Source organism: Manis javanica, chromosome 4 (genome assembly GCF_040802235.1).
Source record: "Manis javanica isolate MJ-LG chromosome 4, MJ_LKY, whole genome shotgun sequence".
NCBI lineage: Eukaryota > Metazoa > Chordata > Mammalia > Pholidota > Manidae > Manis > Manis javanica.
The window spans coordinates 120,112,531-120,139,379 of record NC_133159.1 but is presented as its reverse complement, the minus strand read 5'-3'; the positions used below and the strand labels follow the sequence as shown (position 1 = coordinate 120,139,379).

At 39.4% G+C, this 26,849-nt stretch overlaps 1 long non-coding RNA gene across 1 annotated transcript; it reads right to left on the bottom strand.

The window, feature by feature from the left end:
* Positions 1-4,159: 4,159 nt before the first annotated feature.
* On the bottom strand, positions 4,160-15,430 carry LOC140848740 (uncharacterized). The gene is made up of 3 exons (XR_012129855.1): positions 15,240-15,430; positions 9,547-9,647; positions 4,160-5,665 (listed from the first exon to the last, which is right to left on the bottom strand). It is a non-coding gene; the product is annotated as an uncharacterized lncRNA (long non-coding RNA).
* Between the last annotated feature and the right edge of the window lie 11,419 nt (positions 15,431-26,849).

Genomic DNA, 26,849 nt, shown 5'->3' with positions numbered 1-26,849 from the left:
CTGTTCATGGTATCCTCAATGTTCCTATATTTTTATGTGAGCAAAGTCTGAACTCACCCAGTTTTGCATCTGGATTTTCCTCTCCACCCAAAGTCAGCCTAGATAAGGAACAATGCACCCGCCGCTTTTAAAATAGATGTCCCTGATTCACCACACACACAACACATTTGTGTGCAGCACCTTGGCTGGATTTGGGGGTTGATGTGGTGGGATACAACGCATAGCCCTCCAAGCCCTCTGGCTACCCACCCCACCCAGGAGTCCTCATGTATGGACAGGGCACCTCAACCAGTCTCTCAACAACCCTTTGTGTTCTCCAAAGTTCTCTAGAGAAACAGAGATGAGAAATTAAAAAATAAAACAGATAGATAAATAACAGATATAGATTTATGTTTAAGGAATTGGGTCACATGATTGAGAGAGCTATTGACTCTGAAATCTGTAAGGCAGGTCAGAAAGCTGAAAACTCCAGGGCTGTTCTGTTGCTGACCTGAGACCTGAGGGGGAGCGGGGAGAGGCGGTGGGACTTTGTTCTTAAGACAAGCCTTCAACTGATTAGGTGAACCCACCCACCTTATGGAGGAGAATCTGCTTTACTCAGTTTACTGATTTAAATGTTCACCTTATCTAAAAAATACCTTCACAGCAATTCTAAACTGGTCTTTGACTAAATAACGGGGCACTATCACTTTGCTAAATTGACAGACGAAACACACGTAAAATCATCATGCACCTCTATCTCCTTTCTCTAGCTCCCCTCTCTCTGCACTTTCCACTCTGTATTTCTGATAAATTCTTATTTCGAGTAGTTTAATTTCTTAAAACTGAATCCTTTCAAATAGACTATAACCTGGAGTCTTAGCCTTTTATTCTTTTCAAACTCTCCAGAATGTTCTGCAAACTAAATTCTAGAGAGATTTCTTCTGATGGAGAGGCACCTATATTCCCTTGTAGCCTCAAATAGAAAATAAAAACAACAAAAAACCTTCCCCGTTTATGTATGTGTGTGTATGTGTATTTATACAACATGTACTTACGCATAATATATATTTACATATTTAATACATATCTCTCTATATACTACATATATAATACTCTGTATGATGGAACGAGAGACAACAGCTTTTTGTTTTTGTTTTGTTTTGTTTTTTTACTTTCTCAGCACTATTCTGTTTTCAATGTTTTCAGCAATATATACTTCTGTAATGGGGAGAAGTTATGGCAGTGCAGTTAGCAAGTATCCATCTGTTTGCACTTAATTTATTGCTTCTTTTCAAAATGGACCTGAAGGGAACTTAGAATAATATAAACTCAAGTAACACATTGCTTCTCACATCTATTATTTTCTTTTGCATCAATTACTTTAATTCCATTTTCTACAACCCTATTAAGTAAGCAGGGAAATTATTATAGTCATCCTTATACATAGGTGAGACCAAGGCAGTAAGAAATGTCCACATGGAGACCCAAGTATAGGTCTTCTGACTCTGGGGCAGTGGCTTCACCACTTACAGTGATTCCTGCATTAATATGAGGCAGGGCTGTTCCATCTGTCACTCACCTCTTTGTTGCTGCACATACCATGCCAGGGAAACCAGAGACCTCTTCTGTTCCACAGCATTTTTCTTAGGAATTTTCAGTTTTTCACTCATATATATATACTGTGCTATAGACTACAGACCCTCTGATAAGCCTGTTTGTGCTTCTCTGCCTTAACTAGCTCCCTAACACTTTGCTCTGTGTTTACCTTACAGTACGAGTTCATTCTGCAGCATTCCCCAGCTCCTATGAGAATTCCTTCTCCCTAGCCAAACTCCTGGTCTTAGTGTCTCATAGATCGACCTGTCTGGAGGCCGTAGGGAAAGTCCCCTTGTTCCTTCCAATCAAACATAGAAAACTATAAAATAGTTTGCATTGCATTGACTCTCCTGGTACTAACAGATTGATCAGTAAGGAAATAAGCCAGAAACCTATTTATTCTCCCATTGGGTACCTCTCAAGAGTGGGCCTATATGAGAAATGGCCCTATAAATAATTCATTTGCCAGGTCATCATTGAGCTGAAACTTGGGCTTTGAAATGTAAGCTAATTGAACATGTAAAATAATACAACTATTTTAGCTATTTGTGATGTATATATTATAGACACATGGTTTTAGCTTTAACAAAACTTGCATATAATGGCTATTTAATGATTCATATGTAAGAGGCTCTGTTACAAGTACAAAAATAATATATTGAATTTTTATAAAAGACTAGGAGGTACCTACCATTATGGTTCCCATTTTTTCCAGATAGACAAACTGAAGTATGGAGAAATTAAGGCACACAACCAGAGTCACACAGCTAGTAGATGGCAGAGATGGGATTCCAACCCAAAGACATCTTATATATTATCTCATTGGCTACATAAAACATCTTTATACTGATGAAGAAAATAAGACCTGGAGAGGGGGTTAAGTCACTTCCATACTGGTGGAACGTGGGCTCAAAGCTATATCCATCAGCTCTGGGTTCTCCTGTCCGATTTCAAAACGTGCGGAATTGAGTGTGCCATACTACCACTTGGAAATTGAGTGTGAAATTTGAAGTTAAGCAATTAAATCCCTGGATTTTTTTTGTGGGAGAATGTTTAGCAATATTCCATCAGAGTGCCAGTGGCAGAATTAGCAAAGTGATTAAAACGAAGAGACCAGGGAGAGATTGCACTAATTCTAAACCATCATTTAGGGGAGAAAAAACAATTTTCTTCTACCCTTCTAGGTTCTTGCCTGACCATAATAAAAGATTAACAGGAGAAAAGCAAACAAGTTTAATAACATGTATGTCTCCCATACCCGGGAAAACTGGTTCCTGACTCCCCAGATCCATGGAATTTCCTAATCCACGGAGCATGGGAACATCTTTTGTTAAAATGTTTGGTCTTTTGCTCTCAGTTCCTGAAATGGCTTTATTGTCATAAAGGTAAATAGGTGTGTTGTTATTCACAACAAATCCCATTCAACCACAACTGATTTTATATTAATGAGGGGACCTTTGGACATCCCCTAAAGATGGGGCAGAGGAAGCACTTGTCATCAGGGGAATGGATCATGTGATTAGAGGTTGGAACTTTCAGTCCCACCCTCTGACCCTGAGGAGGGGAGAGAATCTGGAAACTGAGTTCAATCAGTGGCCAATGATTTAATCAATCATGCTTGTGTAATGAAGCCTAAGAACTTCCAAGGACAGGGCTCAGAAAGCTTCTGGTTGGTGAACACGTAGAGATTCAGGGACAGCCGTGCACCCAGAGAGCCCAGAAGCTCCAAGCCCCTTTCCCTGAATTGCCTCACCCTATGTATTGTTTCCAGCTGGCCTTTTATGCATTACATCCTTTTACGATAAACTGGTAATCTAGTAAGTAAAATGTTTCTCTGAGTTCTGTGAGCCACTCTAGAAAATTAATTGGACCTGAAGAGGGGGTCATTGGAACCTCTGATCTATAGCCAGTTGGTCAGAAGCCCAAGTGACAACCTGGACTTGTAGTTGGTGTCTGAAGTGTGTGTGCAGAGGCAGGCAGGGGGTGGGGCGGGCGGAGTCTTGTAGGACTGAAATTGGGGGATGTGATAGCATCAGATTTGAGTTGAATTGTAGGACCCGCAGTTGGAGTTGGAGAATTTCTTGTTGGTGTGCGGGGCAAACCCACACACACACTGGAATTGGGTGCAGAATTAATGGGGGAAAAGAGGAAATACATCAAACACCCAACTGATGAATGTGTAAAGAAACTGTGTTACTGAAGTACAATGGGTTTTAACATAGTAGCTCAAAGAAGTGAACCAGATTTATCCTTATATCAATGTGGATAGGTGTAAAAACAAATTTATGATTAAAAAAGCAAGCTGCAGAATAACTGTTAGAATTCTACCATTTCTGTACAGTTTTAAGCATGCCAACAAATAAATGTCATATAGGGTTCTTAGTATATGAAAATATACTAAAAGCAAACATTAAAAGCTGCACACTAAATTGGGAACAGGCATTACTCTGTGGTATGAGGGAGATGGGACAGGAGACATGAACAGGAGAGGGGTGATAAGGGAACTTTAATTTTATCTGTAGTTGTTTAATGTTTAAAAAGATTAAGTGATATTTGAAATTATGAATAATCATCAAGTGTATACAGGTGTACATTATATTCCTTTTTAATTTATCAAAGTGAAATTTATGACAAAATAAGTTAAAATAGGCAAATGGATGAAGAAAACATAGGTAATTCATAGAGTGAATACAAGTAACATGTATATGAAAAAATGCATCAAAAGTGGTCAAGGAGATGGTAACAAAGAACAATTGTTACAGTTATTTTTTTTTCACAAAAATGATAATTACTATTGTGTTGAAGATGTGACAACCTTCCTACCATTGCTTGTAGTAGTTTAAATTGATAAAATACTTTTATAGGATCCATTGTAATACATTCAAATACCCAAACAGTTCATAGACTTTGAGTTAGCCATAAAAAAACCTACAAAGAGAAAAAAATAAAGTGATTAAAAGAGATTTATGTACAGAGTGTATACAGGAATGCTAGTCATAACAGTTTAAAGTTAGAAATCAGAGTGAATATCTAACAAGCATTGCAGAATCACAAGATGGTATACTTTGTGATCATTCAAAATCCTTCTGTGGAATGATGGGTAATGATATAGCAAGTTCAATAGTGTGCTAGATGTTACCATTGGTAGGTTCAGATACAATTACATATGGATGTATATACATGTATATGGATGTATATACAAATAAGTATTTTTCAAGTATATGTGCATGTGCATGTGCATATATGTGTGTTTAACCAGAAAGTGGACTGACTTGGCTGAGGCTTTTCAGCAGCATTGAAAGGATCTTTGTTTGCTCAGAATTGTGTCTAGAGCCCTGTACTTATGACGGTTTTGAGAAACAAGTATTTTTACACGATATAGGGAAGTCCTTGTGTTTTCTGCCAGGCCCATGCTTACAAAACTCACCCAGAGGTCAATGACTTCGTCCTGTAGCCATAGCTCCACCAGCCTACATGAGGGAGACTAGAAATTTGAGACTGTATAACAGTAGCCATCCTTATCATTTGATGGCGGTGCTGATCCCGCCCCTAGAGTTCTCCTGCAGCGCTCCCACCCTGAGGTAAGGGAGGAGAGCTCTGAGGCAACTGCTCATCAAAACTGAGGGTCTGAAGAAGGGGAGTCTGGCACTGTACCCCCGCCCCAGCCCCCTGAGAGTTGGCAGAGCCCCAAAGCCCAGGAGCTTATGAGCATCTGTCACCAGAACTGGGTGCAGCGAGCGAGTTCCTTGGGAGTCTACCCAGAGTCCCAGGGAGCCTGGGGGCATCAATGAACGCATTCTTCTTGCCCTGGGAGTATGCAATTAGTCTTACTTGATGAGCCCATGATGGCAGGGTAAAGAAAAGGGCATGGAAAGGCTGCCTGAATTTCTCAATCCAGGGTTCAGGGTGCATTTATCTTAAAATATAGGTTTTATTATTATTCATGTAGCTGAGGCCACTAGGTGAGAAGGTAACTGCCATTGAAAAGATAGTTTGTTACTCACAGTTCCCAGGAAGATGAGGCATAGCCTGCCGCAGGTGTCTCCACAGGGAAGCCCCAGGCCAGGCGGCAGGGAGCATAGGGGAGCTGGGGGCAAGAGTTTTTAAGTTTAGTCCCCCATAATCTGCAGGGTATACATTCCAAGACCCCCAGTGGATGCCTGAAACAGCAGGTAGTACCAAACCCTTTATATACTGTTTTTTCCTATGTATACATACCTAGGATAAAGTTTAATTTATATATTAGGCACAGTGAGAAATCAATAACAACTAAAAATTAAAAAATTGTAACAGTAAACTGTAATAAAAGTTACATGAATAGGGTCTCTCTCTCAAAATATCTTATTGTACTGTGCTCACTGTCTTGTGATGTGGGATGATAAAATGCCTACGTGATGGGAGCCAGCGAGGTGAGTGACGTAAGCACAGGGATGTAGCGTTAGGCTGTTACTGACCTTCCTCCCGTTCATCAGAAGGAGGACCATCTGCCTCTGGAAGGCAGTGGACAGCGGGTAAGTGAAACCACAGAAAGGGAAACCTCTCATAAGGCTATTGATGGGTTCACGGGAAGGAGGGCATGAGGCAGGGTAAGTGGGTTTAGGACTGGCTAGTTAGAATAATTTTCCAGGGTTCTCTGGGGTGCAGGGGCTGCCCTAGTGGCCTGGTGTGTGGCACACTGGCCCTGAGTAGGAGAACCCAGTAGAGGAGTCCAGAGCGCTGAGGGCTTGGGATGGTTTGTTTGCATATGAAAGGCACACCTGCTGGTGAGTCATTTACTCTCTCCAGGAATTGGCTAACTCTGGGAGAGACAGGGTTTCTGGGTCTGTAAGGCCCCAAGATGCCAAAGAATCAGGACTATAGAAAACAAAACGGGCTTGATCAATACAGCATTGGGAAAAAAAAACCTTTTATGTTTCTTGTTACCATGCAGCTGGGAAGGGAATGTGAGTGGAACCACTTTGACCACCTGCATCACCAAAGAACCATTTTTTCGTGTGGAGGGAGGGAGGATAATTTATCAGGAATCACCACAGCCTAGCTCTAAATGATCTGCTTTTAAAATTTTTTTCAGATTATTCACTTTTTTTCCATCTAGTCTGTGTTCACCAAGGCCCTCTCTAGTCAGTGGTCATGCATGGAAGGCTGTGGGTAAAACTGAAACATTTTCAGAATATCTCGCCTGGCTTTAGTACATCTGCATATCAATAAGTGTTCAGAGGTGGAAAGAATTATGGCTTTAGTGCATTTGCATCTTTCCTCAGGGGTGGAGGAGTTCATCTCCATATCAATGGGTGATTACCTGGGCAACAGAGGGCTTATCTGTACCTGAGAGGTGAGGGGGAAGGCAGGTGTTGTGGCTGCTTGAGCAGGAGAAGAAAGACGGCCTGGGACTGCAGTTTGTGAGCAATAAATGGTTTTAAACTTTATTTCTCCCTTTGACTGATTTTGGTTTTTAGAGGTATTTTGCCCCGGGATTTCCTTTCCCCGGACTTACAAAGGTGCACAACATTTGGGCTGGTGGGTCTGGAGAGAAACCCGAGCATTAGGTCACTTCCTCTCCTTTGCTGTGTCATTCTGAATGATTTATCAGTGTCATATGATTTCAGTGAGCATCCTTTGCCCATGGGAGAAAGATCTTTTCTACATATTCCAGTAAAATCCAGTATCTGAATTTGGTGGGTGGAGAGGGCGACTCTGGGCTGCCCTCGGCCACTGCACATGGGAGCAGCGGGGTTCCCGGGCACATCCTGATGGCGGTTCTCCAGCCTCACTAGGAGCAGGGCCTGTCACCCCTCCTAACTTAGTGATCCCTCCATCAGAAATAACATTGTTTCATTGTCGGCTGCTGCCAAGTACTGTGCCCCCCACATGATGCTAACTCAGCAATTACTTATATTTAATTGGATTGAATATTTTCTAGATGTTTCTTTCAATCCAAAGATTACCCATTCCCCTCAGTATGGTTTGAATTCCTCCTTTCTTTCTGGATGTAGTTTATCCTTCAATAGCGAAAGATCAAGATATCTCCCCTAACCAGAGTGGCCTCAGGAATGCCCAGCCTCCTGACAAGAGAGGCCCTTGACTTACTTTATTTTCTGTTTTAAAGTCAATCTATCATTCACAAACCCTGAGCCATACCTGTGTGCTTCAACTATCATTACCACTATCTAATTTCAGAACATTCTTACCACCTCAAAAAGAAACCTTATACCCTTTAGCAGTCACCCCCATTCCCCGTCCTCAGCCCCTAGCAACTGCCAATGTGCTTTCTGTCTCTATGGATTGGCCTATTCTGGACTTTTCATATCAGTGAGACTGTACAAATGTGTGGCCTTTTATTCTCAACTCACTCCTAATTTCAATTCAATAATTTAATCACTGATCTAAATAATTCATGATCATTACCTAGTTAATTCATTAATGATCTAAATAAATAGCTAAATGATATCAGATTCATCTGATAATCACCAGCAGGAAACAACCACAAAACTAATTTATTTCAAAAAGATTCAAGCCAGATAAACAAGGATCTGTCTAATATTTACAGAGGGAATTAAGTCACAATAATAATTTGGTCTACCCCTCCCTACTCCATAGTCTCAGTTATTCCAACAGATAATCACCTAAAAAATACCAACAAATATAAATTTATAATAATAATCTATGTGCCATCCCAGCAAGAGTTTCACTTTGGAGATGAAAAGCCCAGTTTCTGGAGTCATAATGCTTTAGCTCAAATCTTGTCACATCTCTACTACTTTCTAGCTATTTGATTTGGGGCTAATTAATTCACCTCTCTGTTCTTCCATTTGCAAAATGATAGCTCCCACTGCATAAGACTTCTATGAAGATTAAATGAGTTCATGCATGTCAAGGACACTGATGAGGGCTTGTCACATGGCAAGCACTCCATAGCTATTACTATAAGAAGAATAGGTTGCTGTGGTAATGTGTTTAGTATTTATGTCCATTCTATTGGCTGTGCTTGTGTATCTTCTATGAGAGACCATCTCTCACAGTTTGTGGGACTGTTTCAGTCTTTAGCAAACTCTATTGTCATATCCAGGACAGAAATTCAAAAGATGTAATAATGTGTAAAAGACAGACATTGACCAGTCATAATGGACAGACTCCGCTTTAAAGGAACATTCTAGCATGAACCTTGTAGATGCCAGACTGTGGGAAGGCTTGGGGAGTGGGTCCCAGTGCTGGATGGTGATGGGGACCCACTGAGAAGCATCTGCCTACCAACTTATAGGAAAGTATTTCCATGTTTCACCTACTGGCAAACTGGATGTCAGCCTGGTGTCACAAGTCCCATATAAATCAAGTTCCATCTTACTATCTTAAACCAAAATGAAGTAAGAAGTAAATATAATTATAAAACAGCAAATGTCTTTTACACTCCACCCAGTTCCAGAGAAATTAAAGCCTCACTCCCTTTAGTGAAAAACAAAAATGCAGTGCAGTGCTGTGTTCAGATTTTGTGTACCTATTACATTCCCTGGAAAGGGTGGACCATAACCCGGGGAAATGGCCCTGAACTAACCAGTCACCTTGGTTGGCTCATCTGTATAGCAGGAGTACTTAGATGAAGTGCTGGCTTAGATACTCTCCTCTTCAACTCCTTTCCTTTTGCTTCTGACACAGCTCCAGCCTGTGCTACAGCCCCAGGCTGCAGAGCTTTGCCTGAATCCAAAAAGGTAGGAGTGCTGTGATAAATCCACTGGGTAGCAGAATGCACACAGTGATTCATTCCCCCTCCCGAAAAGGGTGTTGCTGCTGTGAATTTTTGTCCAGAATATTTGAGCCAGCAGTAGTTCAGTCTAGACACAAAGTGGCCAACGTGCTTTGAACAAATCTGCTTTTAATGTGGAGAGTGCTCTTGTTTCCAGTTATTATTCTGAGTGATTAAACAAACTGCCAAACTTCTACTGTAGCCGTCACCATTTATTATAAGATACTTACTGCGGATTTAATAGCACCCGACTGGAGACGGTATCTTCAGCCTTACGAATCCAAAGGAAAAGCGATGTGTTTTGGCACAAATTGATAGAGTTTCAAGATTCCTGTAATAGATACATACAAAATCATATTGTTGAATCGAAAGAAATGTGTTTCCAATCAGCAGTATTTACTGGGCTCTAACAACGATGTAATAGTTACCTGTCTATTGCATGGTAGTCCAAGTTAAAGAAATGTGTTCCTAATAATCAATTGGCCTTTCAAATAATACAAGATAACTGCCATATGAAATCCGAAGCTAGCTACAAACCATATTTTAGATTTGCTCTTGAGTCTCATTCATGAAATCAAGGTACCAGCAAGCTGCCATTGTAAAAAGGGTATTAGCATCAAAGGTCTAGAATTTTTATGCATTTCTCTTACACTTCCTCAGCTTTTCTTTTTTTATTCTCCTTTTCTTTTTCCTTATACTTAGCACACATTTCATTACACCTTGTATTATCGCTGGCAGAGGTCGAATTCTGCCAATATAATGAAGATGGATCCTTCTTCCCTACTGGGGAAAAAAAAAGTAGCTGAAAAAGTACCTTTAGGTCACTTAATCTGTGCCTGGAGAGGCAGATGAGCTATCTGAGGGCTGTGATGACAGGGCTGAGCTCCGCATGGTGACAGTTCCCCTGGGAATGCCTCTCCCTGTAACTTTGCCATGAGAATTTCACATAGCATTGTGCTCTACACCCTAAGCCTCTGCAGCGCTGTATGTCAATTATATCTCAAGAAAACTGGGGGAAAAAGAACTTGAGCCCCTCTTCCTCCTCCAGACCCCTTGAAGGCAGCCTGTTCTCCTTTATCACCCCAGATTTTGTCTCTTCCATGCATACATCTGACAAATGTTTCTAAGGTGCCTATCTTATGCCAACTTGCTCCACTAGTGCCATAAAAACAAAAGGCAGAGTGTCTGTTTCAAGGGACTCCCCACCAGAGGGGAAGAGGGCCAGGACAGTCCAAGGGACAGCATTGTGCCGTAAGCAAAGGGCACCATCCATTTGAGCACAAGGGGGGCGATTACCCAATGCAGACCCAGCTGGCTTCTTTCTGTAAAAAACACTGTCAGAAGGGTGCAGGATGTGGACCATTCAAATAATGATAATGGTGCTGTGAAACGTTTCTCTTGTACACCCTGTAGTTTATAAAGTTCCTCCCTGCACAATCCTTGGCTTACAGAGGATTCTCCCTCTCACTGTGCATGCATTATCTCTGCCTAGAAGGTTCTTTTCTTAGCTTTCTCATGGCTGTGCCCTGTTCACCCAGCACACCTCAGCCCAGAGGGGTCTTCCTGACTGCTCTCTCAGAGGCCGTGTTCCCAATGCCCAGACCCCTATTCTCTCACAGCATGCCTCTTTTTCTCCAACATTACGATCTTGTTGATGCAACCGTTTGCTCTCTGTCTCCTCCTTGTAGACTGCAGGTTGAGTCAGACACTGACGACCACTGCAGCCCTCTCAGGTAGTTGGGGACTGCCTGACCACAGCAGGCGCTTAATTCTCCCAGTTCAGGCCGCTTAAGCTTCAGAACAACAGCCACCCAGGAGGTCACTGGCTGAGACATTTTTGGTGAGGAAATGCTCTCCTTCTGAGCAAGTTATCAGGATGCTTGGAAGGCTGGATCTGCCCCAAGGCATGGGGCTTGGTGCCCATCACAGGTTTGCTCTGCTGCCTGCTAGGCCAGCACTCCCTCTGCAGAGGACACTGAAAGTGCTTGGTCTGGAAGGACCCCTGGGCTTCGTGCTGAACATTGCCTGTTGTCCCCTCCAACTGAACCCTGGCAATATGTGCCGACAGCTGTGCCCAGATGTGGCATCTCTGCCTGGCACTAACTGCAGCCCTCTGCACCATGAGAGCCGGGACAGATAACAGGGAGGAAGCGCACGGCAGGAGTTATGCACCCGTGAGGCCAAAGCCTCTTAGGAATGAGAGCTCATTAAGAGTATGTGTCTGCGCTCCGTGCCTCTGCCAAGTGTCAACATTCATTAAAGGGCTCAGGGAAGATCAGTTGCAGAACGCAGCGAGTCTGGGCCAGGGTGGGAGTTCCCTCCCGAAGCTCAGGAGGGCTTGGTCAGCAGCTCCGCGGAGATTGACAACTGCGGTTGGACTTGTCAGACCATGAGCTTTGCTCAGGATTTAACCGCTCCAACACGTGCACATTCTGAAAAGCTGGGATCTGCTGAGAATTGAAACATTCCTCCACGGGGCGTTTTAATGCTACCTCCCACCACTCCTGGCCTGACTGTCCCTTTCTTTGCTCCCCTTCTGGAATTCTGAGAGCCCTGTGTTAGGAAATGTTTTCTGCTTAAGGTCAGTGTTTTCTGGAAGGAAACTATTTCAGTAGTAATAATACACTGAATTTGTACAGTGCTTTGAAAGAGGAAGACTATTTGCTTCTGAATGTCCTTCGCTATACAAACATTGACTCACGTTGGGCTTTCAGCCTAATTAAAAATTGTGAGATAGTGGCGTTCTGGTTCTACATGAAGGGAAATAGAGAGTCAGGCAGGTTTTGCCCAAGGTCATATAACTGATGAGGGGTAGAGGGGGAAACATAGACTTCTATTCTCTCTGCTGCAGTGTAGACCTCTTGGTAATTTCCCTCCAAGACAAGGTTTAGAGAGACAGAAATTGAAAAATTGCTTCCTAGTCTGGAAGCAAAACCTGGAACATATTGGAATATAATTGGAAGCAAAATACTCCTTTCTAGTCGAAAAGAAAATAATGGCATATTTACAGATAAACTGTGAGACTAAATGTATCAGTGAACATTCACCTATAAGCAACATGTAAATGCAGCTCACACAATAGGGTGTATGTGGTTTTCAGAGACATTTTTAATATTTCAAAGCATGTCCCTAAGGATGAATTCTTTGCAAATACACACTCAAGTTTCTCTCCTTAATAAAGGACCACAATCTTGTAATCTGATATTTAAAAGGAAGTGACATAATTTTTACAGAGTTTATACTGTTTTACACAGTATTAAAATAATTGATTGATATTTTAAGCTTTTATGAATAGTGATCTCATTTCATTAGTTTTATTAAGACACATAAAACAATTTAATCTGGACTCTACTAATTTCAAATTCATAACCATTCTAAACTTTCACCTTTGGCTAACGGTGAAAGCGTGTAGGCAAATGAAAAATGTAAACCTTAAGTGTTTGATCTACTTAAGAAAGTGTTTTTTTTAAATCTCTTCAGAACCGTATGATTTTGTTGTATACACATCTTATTTAGTCACTAAGGTCAATCCCTAAGGGTTTCTATGTGGCAACAATTATTGGCTTAAGTATGAAGTATGGTACAGTCTTGAATGTAGTAGTTATAATTTATTTTTCTTGAACTTCATTTGGGAAACTTTACTGACTAGGGCTACTAGTCCAGATTAGTAAGATTTAATAGAAGTAGAAAAAACAGAGTCTGAAGCCTGACATACATGGTTTGAATTCCAGTGCTGCCATTTTTTAGCTCATTGTCCTCGAACAAATGGCCTAATCCTCATTGGGTTGGTCATCACCCAAGCTGAGACCCTTCTGAGAATAAAAGGGCGTGTAATTAATAATTACTCTGGAGAAGGAAGCATAATGAGGACTGGCTGGGCAAACCAGACAGCGGGTTGGCTACTCTCTCAAATGTGACTCGTCTTTCAAACTTCTAGTTTCTGCTTATTGAGGCTGTTAGTAGACAGTGTTGTATTTCAATGTTTTTGCCATTGCCTTCTACTACAAGGAATCGATTCTCCTTAGCCAGGCCCCCGTGATGTCATCTCGAGTTTGTTATATTCAGTTCTAAAAATATTCGTATTAAGGTCACTAAGTCACATGTTCATGTGTAGAGAAGTCCTAAAGTCAAGTTTAAAGCCTTTTATGTAATTCAAAACTCTTCCTGACCCCCATATCAGGCCTAACCTGTGGTCCTTCGGGACCGCAGGGGGAAACGTGCACATGCTATTCCAGGTCTCTTTGTTCTTTTAATCTTCCTTCCTCTTCTCAACCCACTGCTTCCAGCTCCACTGGGCTGGGGGAGGGGAGGGGGATAATAGGAAAGAGGTCTTTTTCTAAATTTTGACTATTACAAGCCATGCTTACAAACATCCTTGTACATGTTTGTGTGCAAATATTTCCTGCTTACCCCAGCTTCTTTCAGCAGCACACCTACCGTGCACTCTACACTTAATCAAAAATCTATGCCAATTGTGGCTTTAATTTGCAGCCCTTTGGCTAATAGTGATGTTGGGTGGATTTTTACTTGTACTTTTCCTCTGTAGATTACCTATGTATATCCTGGATCAAAGCATCTTTCTTGATTTTTTGTAATAATATTTTCTCTCACTGTCCAAAAATAAAAACAATCATAAAAGCCATCCTATGCCTAGATGGTGACGATGAACATTTTATAACAGTTTTTCTGTTTTTAATAAAAGAAAAAAAGCACTGCAGATAAAATTGAAGTATGTTTTATAACCATAGTAACCATGAACTCTAAGTAATATATTATTCATGTGTGTGTTTTAAAATTAAACAAATGGTAAAATACTGTACTCATAATCTTTAATTTGCTTCTAATAGCTTTTTAGATATTTCTACTATATATGCTAAAAAAAGAAATAGATACTCTTTTTAACAGTTTCTCTTCATTGCTATATAATATTCCACACTTACCCATGATAAGTGAAAACCTGGTAACTGCCAAATAAAATTCTATATGAGGGGTTTCTAAATTTTGACTATTACAAGCCATACTTACAAACATCCTTGTACACATTTGTATGCAAATATTTCCTAAGGGTAATTATTGAAAGTGGAATCTGTGAGCAATAAGATATGTGTGTTTTACTTTTACAAGCTTCTGACAAAATGCCTTTCATGTTCATTACAAGACTTGATACCATTGCCAGCAAGCTATTGCACAACCCATTTCTTTACATTCTTAACTAGTAGTCATAGTGCCAAACATTTACATGTTTCTAAATTTGATGAGTGAGATATAAATTTTTATTTTTATCAAAATTTATTTTAAATTGAAATAGTTTTAAATTTAATTTTTAGTTGTCTGATTTTGTTTCTGCCTCATTGTCCATTATTTAATGAGTATCATATGTCAGCAATGTTTGTTATGCTTAATGGCCAATTCTGTTTCTTCATTCATAAATTTCCTATTTGTACTCTGCCCATTTTTCTTTTAGTAATTGTTACTTGTTCTTACTTGTGTTTTATAAGAGTTTTAACTTGTGTTTTAATAGATGCACATTTACTGATGACATCAGCCTTGACTTTGCTCCAGCTTACGTTTTATGCTCAAGTTTTCTTGCAGTTTGTTGAACACTAGAAATGTCAGCTTTTTCTGCTGTTACATATCAGCCTTTTCCTCTGTGATTTTCCTAGTGATTTTATACTTATTCTGTTTAGGTGCATGAATAGAGGTGAATATGGCTACAGAGCTTCTTCAAATGAAGTGGAAATTTTACACGTAGTATAAGCACACAGTGCATAGCTTTAATATTGTTAAATGGAGTAACAGTCAAAATTCTATGAGAAGGGTAATGCTTGAAGTGAGAAGGAAAAAATATTACCTGAGTTTTTAATAGCATATGTAATTTTGTTTTGTTAAGGTAAGACAGAGTTCCATGATCATAGCTACTCACCTACTTAATCCTTTTCAGGTATCAGGATAGTCCCCAATGAATAAACTCCTAATTCATGCTTACTTGATGATTATTTCTGGACTTCATGTTGAAAATTATAAAATATTTCTTGGAGCATTCTTTGGTGACATGGTGGCTTTGAGTACCATATTCCATTTAGTGTAGAGGTGACAGCAAAGTAAGTTTACTCCAGGAGTAATCTGACCTGAGCACAACATAAAGAGGAGGGAAATTATCACGTAAACAGCAAACATAAACATAATTAGCCTCTTCCAACAACTGACACTTGAAGTTCCTGGGTTAGCGAAGTGAACCTTCTTGATATTGCACAGAGACATTCTCTGACTGACATTTCCTGTGTGTAAATTCTACGGCATTTGTAATTGTCGGAATTGATTATTTAAGAGTTGGCCGGATGCTGAGGTTTTCTGGACCTGGCATGTGTCTGAGTCACAGGCTCCCAGAGCATTACCTTCATGCAGCATATGTTGCTCTTCTGTGTTCCAGGATTATGTACCTGGAAAGAGACTTAAAATTCACTGAATAGATTAGCATGAGGTGGTACCTGGTATGGAGTAAGTTCTAATTGGCTACGGGGCTCTCTATAGACAAAAATTAGAAGTAGATTATGTGCTTTCTAGTGACTGGCTTAAAAACAATAAGGAAACAAAAGTTCTGATCCACAGTTACTAAGCATTAAAATGGTTCCAAATTCAAGTCATTGAAGCTACCCACATTAGAGGCAGTTTGTGAGTCCTCAGTTGATAACAAGCTTAAAACCAGGAATCCTCAAAGCTAAGCCAGAATACCTACCACTAATCATCTTTAGGGCTTCAGGTTCAAATATCTTCTGCCATATTTGAGGCAACCTCTTTACCTGATTTCCACTGCTTCTTTGAATGAAAATGATTTTATCCACTTTCCCTGTGGGTGTTGGAATAATATAATCACTTTGCTTCATGGAGAATTTCCTTTTGTATTTGTCAGCAGTGGCCCGCCTAATCCCAGACATGGATGGGGTGCAGCACTTTTGAAGCATAGATCTATGTGTTGTGTGCTCAGCTGTGGACTAAGTGTTTTTAGTGCAGTTTGCTATGTAATCCTCAGGACAGCCCTACAAGTTTGATGTTATGGTCCACAGCTTTTACAGAGCACGCTGCTGAGATGCAGTTTGTATACGTGCAGGATTCAAACCCATGTTTATTGAACAATAAACCACTTCTCTTTTTATTGTTCCAATCTTCTTGTACCTGCTTAATGTTCTCATTAAAAAAAATTAACTGGGTGATCTTGGCCGTAGCACATTATCTTTCTTGGTCTATTTCATGGTACATAACATGAGAGGCATGGACTAAGTCACTGTAAGCATTCTTTCAGTTCCATGAGACTTCCAATTTTAAAAAAGAGGAATAGAAATGTTAAGATTTCCAGATCAGTGATTGATACTGAGATGTGAACTGCTGTCGAAATGAAACAAAGCCTTCAAAAAGTACATTTGGGTGTAATTTCCCTTCATAGTAAATACAAACTTTCCTAAACTTTTTAAATTTTGTTAAAAACAAAATTACTGGAGCAGTCACAGTGCAATTTTCACTTCTGGTAGTAGCAATGATTTTCTAAAATTTATGTTTATAATCCAGTCAATTTTGTTTTTCCTTCAAATGTTTGTTATATTTTATGATATATTAAAATCAAAATACCAACTAATAAATTGGCATTTCAATGTCAACAAAATTTCTGGAAACATCTGGGAATTAACTTAATGAGAAATCTGTGGGCTCTATAACTATGGACAGAAATAAAACTTGAATAAGTAAATGGATCTATTTCCTTGGAAGAAAAGCTTTACTGTAGAAAAGGGGCAGATTCTCTTTAAATTAACATCCATTTAATGACATGTCAAAAAAAATTCAATGTCATTTTTTGGGAAACTTCATACAATGATTTTAATATTTACTTGATGGAAGAAAGTCATAAGAAAAACCAAATTAAAAAAAAAAGTGAAAGCAAAAGTGCTTATGGAAGGACTCTTGTCAGATTTACAGTTGCATTATAAATTTTGATGAAAAAAGTGGAAAATTTACATTCTAGCTTATCCAGCATATCAACTTAGCCCTATAAAAATTTAAATGGGATTTCAAGATGTCCAGTCAGGGGTCATGGGTTGTTTAGAATAGTAAAGATGAGATGACACCTCTTCAGACTAAGGGCGGAGGTAGGGTTGTGATTTATTAGCTGCCTCATCCCAACACAAACATTAGGTACAGTGTTAGGCAGGGAGGTGTTGTGTTTAGGATGGAATTCAGTTGTTAGCATATAGCCCTGACAGAAAGGAAGCTCTGCAGCAAAATATTCCTGGATTTCTTATTCCAGATCACCTCTGTCATCCCCTAGAATATAGCTCTCATCCTTCTCATTGAAGATGGCAGCGTCTGCACACTGGGCAGCAAGATGTAGGAAGAGATGAAGAAGAGGAAGGTGACAAACATCTTGGAAGGAAGGTTCCTGAAAGTCACCTTCTTATAGTGCATGGAGCAAAACTGAGTCACGTTTTACACTTAGCTGCCAGGGAAGACTGGGAATTTTGCTTTCTTCTCAGGACACTGGTGCTGGGCAAAACCTCTACTATCCTGGAAGGAATGGAAACTAGGAGACAACTAAACACAAAGAACTGAAGGGAGGAGATGTGTGCAGATAGTATCATTTGGATTTTGGAACATCTTTGTAGCATTTCTGGAATACACAGAGAAAGGGATACTTCTTGGTTCTCCTGGCATGAGTACAGTCCTGAAAATCTCCTAACATCCTGCCAGCCAGAGTCACAGCCTCCTAGAGTGTTAATGTATGTTATTCCAGACCCTAAATAACTACAGAAAAAAGAGGTTCTTATTTTATAAAATGAAAAAAAAAATGAAGCCATAGAACTGTGATGTATAGAATATCTTAATCTGTTTTAAAGCTTAAAAGTTTGATAATATTGTTTGGAATAAGCCATATAAAGTGAGAAATTCCAAAAATAAATAACAGTTTTTCTGAGTCATTATCTATCTAATGTTTGCATAGCCTTTCACCTTAATTCACTTCATTAATACCCTGTTGTTGGATGACCACATATGTTTGGTTATGTTACAGTAGGTAAAGCATACCTGGCTCAACCTGATTTAAGGAAGACAAGGATGCCTCCTGTTATCAAAATCAAACATACAACTGCCCAACTCCTGCAGGCTTTAGCTTCTTGCTCTGCTTTCCCAATGTCGGTTGTCCTGGTAAACTGTTAATCCCAATTGCTCGCTTCGCTTTGAAGGATGTTTTTTCCCCTTTCCCTTTAATCAGTGCAACCAAAGGAAACCACAAGTAGCTTTGACTCTCAGGCATCAAAAGCTGTCCCCCCAGGTCTGTGACAGGTTGAACTGAATGTGTACAATAGGGGATGCAGATTGACACACTGGCAGGTCTGGTGCCCAGATGGCCTAAGCAATCTTGTTTTGTTTTTCAATTGAGCCAACACACAACAATCAGGGTATTTCACATAAACATCTAGTGTTCTGGATTTTCTTAAAACATTGAAGATGTGACCATCCGTGGACCACCGCCCCTATCCACACCCATGACTAAGGAGCTGAGCTTGGACCGCTCCCTCTACAACATGCACTCTAGCGCCACCCAGAGGCCATCGCTCTGTATTACCGTCTCCATTCTGAGACCTAGTGTCAACTGCAATTTTAAGCTCACACTGAGCGTTGCTCGTCTCGCTAACGGGAAACCCTTCTCTTGACCATATCTCTGTCAAAATAGAGGAAGTGAGAGAGAAACGAAGAGGGTCACATGCTTAAAGAAAAATGTGAGTGATCAATCCAAGATCAACAGAATGGGTATTCCAAGAATTTTAAGTCCAAGATTCTTAAATCATGCCATCCCACATCAGCAACCTTAAGCTATTACTTAAGTGGGGTCCATTCCAGTAACTTCACTAACAATTTCCTCATCAAGAAGACCAATGGTCTCCTTCTAGCAGCTTCCAGTTCCTTAACCTCCCTTGCACTTTCTGGGCCTCTTATCTACATTGACATCCCTAATGCTGTCGTGAGACTTGGTTGCTTTTGGATTCTAGGACCACATGCACTGGAGATTTTCCCATCCTCAAATGCAAATGACTTCCTTGTTTCTTTACTTTCTTCTCTGTATTTATATTTACACTCTAGCTTTTGTCCTGTGGAGAGTTCATTGGTATTTTTGGCTTTCGTTAGCCCACATATATTTTTGGGGTTTATTTATCTTACAACTGAAAGTTTGTATGTTTTGATCACTTTCACCCTAGCACCCTCCCCTACCATCTCTGGCAAACTACCAATATGCATGTCTGTATCTCTCACTCATTTTCTTTTTTTTAAGAGTCCAAGTGTGAGATCATACTTATGACAAAGCATGTGAATTTCTCTGTCTGCCTTACTTTGCTTGGCATAATGCCCTGGCGGTCCATCCATGTGGTCACAAATGGAAAGATTTCCTTCTTTATGATGGCTGAATAATATTCCATTGGATAGCTATGCATTTCTTATGCCCCCAACAGATATCTTCATGAAACCTTTTAAAAAGTACTCCACCTACAATTAGCCCATTGCCCACAACTTCCCAACAACTGCTAATGTTGATACTATTATTACTATTTCCATTTTGGGAATAAACTCCAGAAAAGTTTAATATGTACTTGCTCATGAATGATCAGAAATTAATTTAGGTTCCAGTTTAGTGGCTGAATGTCGTTGGTGCTGGGTAGATGGCAGCTCACAGAGGTGGTTGAGACAATGAATTAATAGCAGGAACTCCGTAAGGTTATGGAGACAGAGAGTTTAACTCAAGGACCAGTTCTGTCACTTAATAGTTCCATGATTTTATTATCTATATTAAATAATTGCTCTGACTTATTTCCTTATCCTTAAAATGAACAGTATAATCATAACTAAATTACTTGAAGCTAGGGTCTGGAACACACTTGATGTAGGCATGGAGAGGTATATGAGAGTCTCTACTCATGTCCTTGTTTCTCCTGCCCACACCTTGGGAATTTTCTGCCTTCCCTTCTGCACCCTCTAACCCCCATGTGGCCTCGACCTGACCTAGATGTGACAGAGCATCTGCAGGCTATGTGACACTTACAGTTTCTGCCTGGCCTGTCCTCCTCTCCCCTAGCCAGTGACTTCCCTCTGCTAAGGAGTTACCTGTCTACATCAGTGTCTATCACTTTCGACATGCAACCCATCCCCATAGAGACTCCCTTGGGTACTGAAATTAGTTTCTCATTATACCTGATTTCACTGATTCTGGTGGTGATGAGAATTTTCACACAGGAGACCTTTAAGCTCAACCTTTTGTTTGGGGGGAGGGGCTTGTCTAGAAGCCTTTTCTTGAAACTGCACATGGATAACAATATATGGTCTTTACATAAATTGCACATTTGTTGGAGGTCATTTGGAAGAAGACCTGCTTCCAAGCAACTGTGAAGCATCAGCCACTCTCCTGTTTCTGGGGGAGGAGGACAGCCCTGCAACTGGGTTGTTTTCCCCAATTCTGACCCTAGTTGTCCACCTTCTTCCCTTCTCACACATCCCTTGACTGAAGGATCCGTATACCTACTCTCTCTCCTGAGATAGGACATGTTCTTCTAGAAACTATTCTATTCCCCCATCCAGGGTCATCTATCTGTTGATAAAATGATCACCTGTCAGCTGCACCAGCTCTTAGCTCTCTGTTACTTAATAGGTCAAGTCATTCATTAAATTCAGTGGCGTCATCTCTTCTAATTCTTTTTGTCCATGGGATCAGTAATGACAAACCTTCTTTCATTCTCATATGGTAATATCAGAATTTCACTGTGCTATTGTTAACTTGTACCTGCTTTTTTTACCCTTAGTTAGCAGGGTTAGAGGTTTATCAGTCGTATGGATCTTTTCAAAGAACTAGATTTTGATTTCATTATATTTATTGTTTTCCTGTTTCAATTTTATTGATCATTGATCTAATTTTAATATCTCACCCATTCTGCTTATTTTTTTGGTCTACATTGCTCTTCTCCCTAGTTTGCTGAGGTGGAAGCTTAGATGATTGATTTTGTAACTTCCTTCTTTTCTGGTGCAGGCATTTAAAGCTACACATGTTCCTCAAAGCACTGTTTTGGTTGTCACACAAATTTTAGTAAGTTCTTTCTTCATTTGGTTCAAAATGTTTTTAAAAATTTAATTTGGGACTTCTTTTCTGATCCATGTGTTATTTAGAAGTGTGTTGTTTAATCTACCATAATTTGAGGATTTTCCCACTCTCTGTTCTGATTCAACTACATCATGATCTGAGAATACACTTGGCATGATTTCTACTTTAAATATGTTAAGATTTATTTTATATGTCAGAATTTTGTCCATTTTCATGAATGCTCTGTATGAGCCACAGAAAAATGTGCAGATTGCTGATGTTAGATTGTATATTCTAAAATTTTAATTAGAACAATTTGATTGATAGTGCTTTCAAGTCAGCTGTATCTTCAATTGATTTTCTGCCTGACTGATCTATCATTACTGATAGAAGAGTGTTAAGGTCTCCAACTATGAGTGATTTGTCCATTTTTCCTTGCAGTTTTTACCTCATATTTTGATGCTTCCTTGTTAGCACATATATATTTAGGATTAATATCTCTTTTTGGAGAACTGACTCCTTCATTACCATGCAATGTCTCTCTTTATCTCTCTGATAATTCTTGACCTGAAATGTGACTTGTCTGAAATTAATATAGCTATTCCAATTTTTTTTTATTGGTATTAGTGTGGTATATCTTTCTCCATCCCCACACTTTAATCTACATGTGTCTTTACTTTAAAGTGGGTTTCTTGTAACTAACCTACAATTGGGTGTTATTTTCTATCTACTCTGACAATCTATCTTTTCAATAGTGTATTCAGATCATTCTCATTTAAGGTGATTATTGATATAATTGGATTAATAGCCAACATGTTTGTGAATGTTTTCATTGCATTTGCTCTATTTTTTTCTATTTTGCCCTTTTTTCTTCCTTCTCTAGTTTTAACTTAACATTTTATATGATTCCATTTTATCTCTTCTCCTGACATATAAAGTATATTTCTTTAAAAATGTTTTTAGTGGTCATCTTACAGTTTGGAATATACATTTTTAACTCATCTAAGTCAACCTTCAAATAGCATTATACCACTTTATATGTTTTACAGGTGCCTTATAACAGTATCCTCAATTCTTCCCTCTGTTCTTAATGACTTTGTTGTTATTCATTTAACTTATCCACAGCTATGATAACTGAATACATTACTTTATTAATATGTTACTTTAACCAAACAGTTATCTTTCAGATGAATTAAGAGAAAAGAAGTATTTTATTTTCTTTCATATAACTTTTCTCTGATGGTCTTCCTCCCTGTCTGTAGATCTGAGTTTCTGACCTACCTGTTCCCCTTCTGTCTGGAGTGCTTCTTACATTTCTTCCAGGTAAGGCCTGGTGATGATGAATTTCCTCAGCTTTTGTTTGTCAGAGCAGGTCTTGATTTCCCTTCATTTTTGAAGAATAATTTTGTTGGATTTAGAATTTTTAGGCTGTTGTTTTTATTTATGGTTCTGTTCAACACTTTAATAGTTCACGCCCCTCTCTTCCTGCGTACATGGTTTCTGATGATAAGTCTACCCTAGCCTAATGCCACTATAGAAAAAGTGCTCCAATACCAACATGTTTCAGGATTTTCTATTTGTCTTTGGTTCTCTACAGTTTGAATATGACATATGTAGGTGTCAGTTTTTTTGGTATTTATCTTCCATGCTGTTTTTTAAGCTTCCTGGATCTGTGATTTGGTGACTGTCAGTATTTTTGAAAAATGTGTGGACATTACTACTTCAAATATTTTTCTGCTCCATTCTTTTTCTTTTTCTGGTATTCTAACTATAATACATTGCACCTTTTGAAATTGCCCCACAGTTCTTGGGTGCTCTGCTCTGCTCTTCATATATTATTTTCTTTTCATTTCAATTTAGGATGTTTTGACTGATGTATCTTCAGATTCATTGCTTTCTTAGGCTGTGTCCTGTCTGCTGGAGCCTATCAAAGGCATTCTTCATTCTGTTACACTGTTTTTGAAGTCTAACATTTCCTTTTGATTTTAATATTTCCATCTCTCTGCTTACTTATGTCTTTTTTCATGTTGTCTATCTTTTCATTAGAATCTTAATATATTAATCAATCTGATAATTCCAAATTCTGTTTCAGTATTTTAATCCAGTTCTGATTCTTGGGCTGTGTCTTTACACTGTGTTTTTTCTTGATTTCTAGCATGCTTAGTGGTTTTCTGTTGAATGGCTTACATACTATAAAGAGGTAGTAGGAACTAATGTAAGTAGGCTGTTAGTCTGAAGTTTTAAGTTAATCTGGCTAGATACTGAGCTATGTTTGATGTTTGCTGTAGCTGTAGGTGCCAGAGATGTCAGTTCCCTTTAGCATCCTTGTTTTTTGTCTTCTCTGTTGACTTTAACCTTTCTTAAAACCTTAGATAGCGTACATTTTGCAGTCTTGCAGCTCTTTAGCTATGACCCCTGTTATTATATGAGAGTCCTATTGATGTGGCATCACAGTGTGCTGAAGGAAAATGCTTTATTTTTCTAGTTAAATCCCATTCTTTTCATGTGCCTGTGTCCCTGAGTCATGACCTTCGTGTCCCATTCTAGTGTTTCCTAGGTTCATCTCTCTTCCCTGCTCCTCTCGGTGAGACAGGAAGTGTGGAGGCAACTAGAAGTGAAGGAATGCCCACCCCCGAGTTAGGAGAAGGCTCTGGAAAGTCCTTTCCCTGAAGATGAGGACTTTGTCACAGAGACGGCTCAGCATTATTTCACAATAGTTACTCTCTCCGTCTCCCTGCCTGGGCCACGAGAGCCCTTTTCGGCTCCTCGTCCTGGTAACATCATGGAGCTCCTCCAGACGAAAACCGTGAAGCCTGCTCCACCTTCCCAGGACAGCGGCTCCCGTGAGGTCCTCACTCTCCGAGAGTTTCTCACTCTCTAGTCATTCTCTGCCTGCAGGATTGCCTCAAATTTACCATTTCAGCAAATGGTACCACTTAACGGCTCCAAGAGTTTCTGCTTCAGGTAAGCAGATCCAGGCTGTGACTCTCAGGATGTCTCTCTCCAGATTTTGGGCTTTGCTCTGTGATTTCAGTTCTCTGAAAATTCCACAGAAGTCCATGAAAGGCATCGGTTTTCAGCTTGTCCAGGTTTGTGTTGTTCTATGGATAGGCTTGCTGACATTCAAGCTCTTGCCATGTTAGGGTTGAAACTCGAAGCTTCTAACTCTTTTGAATTATTTCTTTGTGTTCCATATAACTCTTCATTCAGGGCTTCCTAGAACCTGCCTCTTAACTGTGTGTGCTGCCACAAGCCTTTTATTTTGCCCAACACCTAAAACATCATCCCATATGTCATTTCCCTGTTCTCCAGCTGTCAGTGACCACTGGTTGCTTACATACATAAATCAAAAGTTTGTATGTTGACATTAAAGCTGTTTGTATTTTTTGCCCATATTTTTGCCTTTGGCTACTTTCCAACAAGAAACTAATGATTTAGATCAGGAATGTTGTCTCATTGTCCCTCCAACATTAGCTCTGTTCATTGATGGCTGGAATACTCAATACATTTTGTCAGATAAATTCTCCCTTTTTTTTGATATGGATCAAGTCCCATATTTTTTCATAAAACATTTTCCTACTACTCTGTGCCATAAAATTTTACTTATATACAAAGAATAATATGCCTGGAAGAGACCCCAGAAGGTTTCTGATTCATTGGACAGATGAGGAAATTGATAGACTGAATTGAAGGGGCTTTCTTAAGGACACACAGATATTAAGGTCAGAACTTGGTTTAAAACTCAACTCCCCTTATCCATAAATTTCAGGTCTCTTAAAGTAGTGATTCTCAAATGTCAGTGTGCATAGAGTTACCAAGGGAACTAGTCTGGAAAAAAAAAATCCTGGAACATATTCCCTGAGATTTTGACTCAGTAGGTGATAGCTGGGGCTCAGGAATCTGATTTTTGATCAAAGGACTCTGATACTGGTGGTTTAGTATAACTGAAAAACACCATCATAAAGGATATTTATAAAACACAGAATGGTAGTCAGTATTCATGCAGTACACGGATAATCAAACTGGCAAAAGCATAGTATTAGAAGAAGCAGTTTCCATCTGGCTCTGTTTTTGCCCAGAAATTAAAAAGGCCTGCTGTTGAACTTTTGGGCCTTCAACTATAAAAACCTTGTTAGCTTTCTTAAACATGCACACCATTAGTTATCAGGGAAATTGGAAAATGGCTCAATGTAATTCAATATTGCCACTTAAAATATATGTATTCACTATTAAAAATAGACAAACTCCTACCCCCACCTTCCACTTAGGTAAAAGGAAATATATGCTCATTGAGAAATTTTGAGAAATCCTGAAAAATATAAGAATATGAGCTACTCTTTACTGAACTTGCTGTGTGACAGTGCACATTTACATTTAATTAACTAATCAAATTAGTATCACATTTAGTTCTTAAAATTACTTCATGATGTAGATTTTTAAAATTTCTATTTCATAGCTGAAAAAGTGAATCTTAGAGAGGTTAAGTGTCCTGCCCAAGGACACACAGAAAGTAAACATTACTGTCAGGATTAGAATATTTGAATACTGCAGGTCAGATTCTAAAGCCTAAGCAGCCCCTTAAACATTAGAGTTTCTCATATGAAAACCCCATATTTCCTAATCCTGATGACAATAATAATTGCTCAACAACTGGTAAACTCTATAATAATTGGTACAGTTCCTTCCAATCCTTCAGAAGGCATATGAGTATAATGTTGAAAAATCTGGCCTTTGGAGGCAAAATGATCTTGGTTCCATTTCTGGTTTTGACACTAACCTTGTGAGTTTGAATTAGTTTTTTTTTTTAAATTTCTTTGAGCCTTAGTTCTCTCAGCTGTAAAACTGTGAGAATAATACTTACCTTGTGATTGAGAACAATTTAATAAGATAATAGCACTTAGCTCTGTGCCTAGTTGATTATAAGGACTCAATAAATGTTGTTATAAATATATATACACATATACATATACTTATATTTATAATTTAAAATTTGGAGTCTTACTGAAAATAAGGTTTTATATACTACTTACCCTGCTTACATTTATGATCTAGTCCAGCCAAGTGTCCAAATGTTTGCACTGCACACACTCCTCATTCCTGTCTAGGAAAATATCTCTCTCCCATAGCCCCTGATGTGGAAATTACCAGGTTTTATCACGTGTGACTCTCCATGCTTCCATACCCAGTCCCCACCCCACCACTCACCTGATTAGACCGGGAGAAGGCACACAGATTAGCAAGGCAGCAGAGGACCAGTGACCTATGGTCTGGTACAAATAGGTGGGGTGAGATTTCAGAAGAGCACAGACATGCTAGGAAATCAGACCAGCTGACTGGAGGGTCTACAATGAGAGAACAAAGGTGGATGAGAGGAAGGCCAGCCCTGGGAAGCTGCCACTGAAAAAAGATGGGAAGTAGAAAGCC